Consider the following 6,543-nt stretch of genomic DNA (forward strand, 5'->3'; position numbering starts at 1 on the left):
AGCCCCCCTCCAATTGTGCGTTCGGCTGAACGGCCCACTCTCTGTAGTCTGCTACGGTCTTGTGCAGTGCTATTCCCAAACCAGGAGGTGATATTGCCAGTCAGGATGCTCTCTATTGTGCATGAGTAGAAGTTCTTGAGGATCTTCTGACTCACTTGGAACTTCCTTAGGCGCCTAAGGAAGTAGAGGCGTTGTCGTGCCTTCTTTATAACACTGTCAATGTGTGGATATGTGGACTCCGAGGTACTTAAAACTGTTCACTCTCTCAACCGGTGCCCCGTCGATGCTGAGGGGGCTGTAGTCCCTGACCCCCGACCTCCTAAAGTCCACAATCATCTCTTTTGTTTTGCTGACGTTCAGGGAGAGGCTGTTCTCTTGACACCATCCCGCTAGAACCTTTACCTCTTCCAGGTAGGCCCTCTCGTCATTTGCAGAGATCAGGCCCACCACTACTGTGTCGTCAGCAAATTTGATGATTGTGTTGTTGTTCCGCTGTGCCACACAGTCATGTGTGTACAGGGAGTAGAGGAGGGGACTCAGAACACAGCCCTGGGGGGCCCCTATGTTGAGAGTGATGGATGAGGAGGTGCAGTTGCCTGCTCTCACCACCTGGGGTCTGCCCATCAGGAAGTCCAAGACCCACTGGCAGAGGTCATAGTTCAAGCCCAGGTCCCTGAGCTTGGCTATGAGTTTGGAGGGGACTATGGTATTGAATGCTGAGCTGTAGTCGACGAATAGCTTTCTCATATAGTTTCCCTGCCTCTTGTCCAGGTGTGATGCTGCTGTGTGCAGCACATGGGCTATGGCGTCCTCCGTGGACCTGTTGGGGCGATATGCAAATTGCAGGGGGTCCAGGTTGATGGGGAGGGAGGAACAGATGTAGCCCTTCACTAGCTTCTCAAAGCACTTCATGGCTATGGAGGTGAGAGCTACAGGGCGGTAGTCGTTGAGGCAAGCGGGCTTGGATTTATTGGGTACAGGGATAATGGTGGACTTCTTCAGACAGGTGGGGATGACAGCCTGTTCTAAGGACAGGTTAAATATGTCAGTGAATACCGGGGCCAGTTGGTCGGCACAGACTTTTAGGACGCGGCCAGGGATACCGTCCGGTCCTGCTGCCTTCCTGATAAAGGTCCTCCTCACCTCATGTTCTGTTATCCTGAACACTGAGTCTCCATCGGCAGTGCCCCCCCCCCTCCATTGCAGTGGTTTGTAGGCTGGTGTTGTTATTCACAGCCTCAAACCTCGCATAGAAGGTATTGAGATAATTTGCCAATGAGATGTCACTGTTCAGCTTGAGGAAGGTGCCTTTGTAATCTGTCATCGTTCTGAGGCCCTGCCACATACCTCTAGAGTCAGCCTGTTCATATTGAAGTTCAATTTTATCCCTGTAGCGCCGTTTTTGCCTCTATTACTGTCCTCCTTATGTTGTATCTCGCCGCCTTGTGGTCATTCATGTTGCCTGTCACAAGCCCGTCGTTGTATGCTGAGGTGCGCGCTTTCAGAGCCTCACGGACGGATTTGTCTACCCAGGGCTTTTGGTTTGGGTAAACTCTAATTGTGGTAGAGGGGAGTGTTTCTTCTACCAAAGTACAAACAAAGTCTAGCACTGTTTCCGTGTAGTCATTAATATTGTCTGTGTTGTCGCGGAACACACTCCATTCTGTACATTCAAGTGCAGACTGGAGCGTCTCTTCTGACTCCACAGTCCAGCGCTTAACCTCTCGCGTTACTACAGGGGCGCGCTTGAGACTTTGTCTGTACTCCGGTAAAAGAAAGATGGCGTCATGATCTGATTTGCCGAATGCACTAGCAGCTTGAGACTTGTACCCGTTCTTAAATTGCGAGTAGCAATGGTCTAGGATATTCCCGCCTCTGGTGGAACAAGTCACATGCTGATAGACATTTTTTCTCAGATTAGCGCTATTAAAATCACCCGCAACCACAATAGCAGCGTCAACGTTAGCTGTTTGGAGTTTGTTTACCTCGTTGTGAAGAACTGAAAGTGCCGTCCCCATGTTTGCATGGGGGGGAATATACACTCCAATCAAAATGACAGACGTTAATTCTCTCGGGAGAAAGAATGGTCGGCACTTTATGGCTATGTACTCCAGGTTTGGGGAGCAGTGGTTCGAAAGCTCCTTCACGTTGCCTGGGTCACACCAGTTGTTGTTAATCATGAAGGCTATTCCACCCCCCCCGTTTCTTTCCGGATTCTCCCTCCGTGCGATCCTTTCGGTGAATGAAAAAGTGGTCGGCCGGTTGAATGGCGTGGTTTGGGACGTCCGGCGTCAACCACGTCTCGGTGGAGCAGAGAACATTACACTCCCTAATGTCTCTTTGGAATTGAATCCTTGCTCTGATGTCGTCCAGTTTATTTTCGATTGATTGCACATTGGCCAACAATATGCTGGGCAATGGCGTTTTGTGCCTCCTGGATCTCAGTCTGTTTCGGACGCCTGCTCTCCTTCCTCGCCGTCTCCCCCCTTCCTTGCGTGGGCCGATGTCTGGTCCTGTTCTACTCAAGATCTCAGCAGGCCATTGTTGTTGTTCAGCGAGCCGATCCAGAGACCAATCCAGTTGGTAAGTTTTCCTTAATCCAATGTCGATGAGTGACTGACGGTCATACACATTAAATGCACCAACAGTTTGTACAAACAAAACTCGTAAAACTATAAATATTAAAGGGGACATGCATTGCTATTCCTAGCACTATTTGGGCAACTTTACACAATTCCTGTGAGTCTATTGAACACATCTGTAAGGTTTTATTCAAAAAAATTCAGTGTTTTATATTTCTAATCAAGTACTCAAAAGCCACATTTTTCTCACTTTGGATTTCAGGCTGTGTTGGCCTGGCTCCGCCCATAAGCACTTTGAGTGACAGTCATCCACACAGTCTGCGACTGGCACAGAGAGAGATAGAGAGAGACTGAGGGGGATACTAATTAATTTTGCCGCGGGGGGGGGGGGGGGGGGGGGCATAATCCCACGGGACAATGCATTGGTAACTTGTTTCAAATGACAATATATACCTCTGTGATTATTATTGTACGGATCGGAATATGGGCGTGCGCGTGGGAGCATGCGCAAATATATTACAGTGATATGCTAGTGAGAGAGAGAGAGAGAGAGAGAGAGACAGACAGAGAGACGACAGCGCGACGCGCGTGTGTGTATGTGTGCTCTGTCGCGAGTGTGTGTAAGCAGGGGCAGACAGAAACGCAGCGTATGAGCCTCTCTCTCTCTCTCTGTTTCTCCCTCTCTCTCCCTCTCTCTCTCTCTCTCTCTCTCTCTCTCTCCCTCTCTCTCGCTCGCTCTTTGCCTCTCCCGTTTGAGGAAGTGTCGGGTTTCACTATGCGCTACAACCACAGAGCCAATCAGATCACAATCAGCTCCACCAGCTCCCAGTTACGTCACAGAGCGAGTCAAATCAGAATGACCTAATTAACTGGAGGAGGAAATTGTCTCAATTGAATGAGAGCAATCCACCAATATGGTATTTACAGATTACTATATAACAATGCTAAACACTGAAAAAAGCCATTTATAATGCATGTCCCTTTTAACAAAAGTAAGCACAGTCTCGTCGGAGCACACAGAGAGGCAGCCGGACGTAGCAGCACCATCTTTTGCGTCTGTGGAAGATGGTCTAAACACATGGTCTGGCAAGGTGGAGGAGATAGAGACTAGGTGTGCGGCTCTGGAAGAGGGCTATGCCAAGCTCAAGTCCAAGCTGTTTTTCAATGTGTACATAATGTAAATATCTGTCAATGACAGCAGACATCTCCTCTGACACTCAGGCTTTATGCTGGGGAGCAGACAGGGAAGACATATTGTTAGAACTCTCCATAAGCAGAGCAGGCAGAGTGCTAGAGATGGGGGAGTAGCAGCCAGTGCTAGAGATGGGGGAGTAGCAGCCAGCCGCACAGAGGCCGCATCAACAAAGATAGTGGGTCGGCTAGGGATGGGAGTTACTATCAACAGAGAAGCCGTTGCTATGGGGAAGAGATAGAGAAAGGGTGAGATTTGGGTTGTAGGTGAGACGTAGAGGCATTGCGCGGTTGCTATGGGCGGTCAGCCGTTGCTAAGGACTATAGTTTATAGCTGGGAGTTCTTCTGGTTTGACTCAGATTAAAAAACTAAACGTGGACACGTAGACAGAGACCTCAGGAGCTAGGGGGAAGGGAAGCTGACGCGTGGCCCCACCCTCCGGTTGCCACGAGCTAGCTTCGGCTAACAGGGAAGGCTTTTTGGATAACACTAGGCCGCGACAACCACTGGGCTGATAGAGCTAGAGACAGAGACCATTAGAATAATGAATTAAGACTTTTGCAAGGACCTTTCAGAACTGTTTTCCATCTTGTACAGAGTATGTTTATGAGAATAAACGTCAACATCCAGGAGAGGTATCCTGTTTCCAGTGTCTCTTTAATTCTTTTTGAGACAAATGTATCAACAGGGAAGGAGAGAGGGTATCAGTCAGTACGATCAGAAAGAGATAAACACAACTCAGAAACTTCACAGAACCACAGGTGACGAGGTGATTACGGGTTGATATATCCAAATCCAACAAAGCTAACCAGCGTTGAGTCACGTAGTCGTCGGTCCAATATACGTATGATAGGACTGGATGAGTCTGTTCAAAGTGACCGGCCCAACCACAGTGGAGAGCTACATCCTCACTGACTTGGAAGTTAGTGGGTTAGAGGAGAATAACTTCATTGAACTGTCCAAAGTGTTCACTCAGAGGAACATCCCCGTCTCTGTGAAGAACGTCCCACAACAAAAGGATGTTGACAAATGGCCGTACCTCAACGAAGTCAGGTTGCCACGCATCAACGCCGAAGTGGAGCTTCTCATCGGAACAAGAGAACACAAGCTGCTAGAGCCGTGGAAAGTGATCCACAGCCAAGCAAACGGACCATATGTGGCCAGCCGTGGATAGTAGGGACTTGTTGAGGCAACGTCAAATTTAATTTCTTTGACATATTATGAAAGTACAGATTCATACCTTCAAAATAAGCCATCACTTGAACATTTTGGTGGGATACTTTTCAAGCTACTTCATATGAATCATGGTGATATCACAAAACGTATTCAGAGAAAATGGCCTTGAAAGTTTCACACTTAGAGTGTTAAACAACTACAACCCTACCCAGAATGCATTGTATTCCATGGCCCCCTCTCTCTCTGGGGACAATTAACACCTTGCTGCGTTCTAGTCAGGCTCTTTTGTTATGTCATTAGGCGTGTTCGAGATGGGATAGGCGGACGCAGATCTGCGCAGGTTTTACTACGGCCTCGCCAAGCGCGTTGCATGACGGTTAGAATGTTGTCCGACTTGCTCTGAAAATCTGACGAGGCGAGGCGTGGAACTCTCGCGGGAGCGAGCCACGCACAGCATTCAGAGCGAGGCTCCACAGTACCTCTCACTCGGCTGCTCCCGGCTGGGAAGCGACTTGCTACGGTCGCGCAAAGCGCCTATTGGCTCAGAAAAGTTGTCAGTCACCAGCCACGTGACAGCCAGGGAGTTATGAGACGTTTGATTGATTGATTGATTGAACACTTTATTATGTTATGCGTTATCATCATATCATCATGAATCATGATAAACTTCAAGCTGTCAGACACACACACATACACACATGTGTCGTCTGTTTTGCCTCAATACTGTATATATAATTCTGTTTTGCCTCAATATACACAGTATACATTTATATATATTGATGCAAAACAGAATTATTCAGCAGTGTGTTGTGTGTGCGTGCGGCCAGGAGCGCGCAACAAGATGGTATACATTATGGTATATGAATAGTATATTCCACTATAGCAGTATATGGTGTGCTGTACATTTGAATCTGATCTAATTTTGCACACGGCCATCGCATTATAATGAGCTGGACAGGTGTGTAATGTGTGTGTGGTGACGTGAAAGCGTATCTGCCATGCGAGACTAGGCGAGAGGCTCTCGTGAAATCGGCAGTGTCCGCCTTTTTAACTCCTCCCCCGACTTCACTCGGCTACTCTCGTCTACTAGTCGAGGCAAACCGAAATCCATCTCGAACAAGCCTAATGACTCTGTCTTGTGGCACTGTAAACACAACACCCATGAAGGAAAAGTCATGATAGTTTATTTAATTTAGTGTGGTAGTGAAAGGGTTAACCTTCTGTAGTGTGGTAGTGAAAGTGTTAACCTTCTGTATTATGGTAGTGAAAGTGTTAACCGTATGTAGTGTGGTAGTGAAAGGTTAACCGTATGTAGTGTGGTAGTGGAAGGGTTAACATTATGTAGTGTGGTAGTGAAAAGTTAACCTTCTGTAGTGTGGTAGTGAAATGTTAACCTTCTGTAGTGTGGTAGTGAAAGGTTAACCTTCTGTAGTGTGGTAGTCAAAGTGTTAATCTTCTGTAGTGAAAGTGTTAACCTTCTGTAGTGTGGTAGTGAAAGGTTAACCTTCTGTAGTGTGGTAGTGAAAGGGTTAACATTATGTAGTGTGGTAGTGAAAAGTTAACCTTCTGTAGTGTGGTAGTGAAAGGTTAACC

This window comes from Notolepis coatsorum (genome assembly GCF_963971535.1).
Source record: "Notolepis coatsorum genome assembly, chromosome: 3".
Lineage (NCBI taxonomy): Eukaryota > Metazoa > Chordata > Actinopteri > Aulopiformes > Paralepididae > Notolepis > Notolepis coatsorum.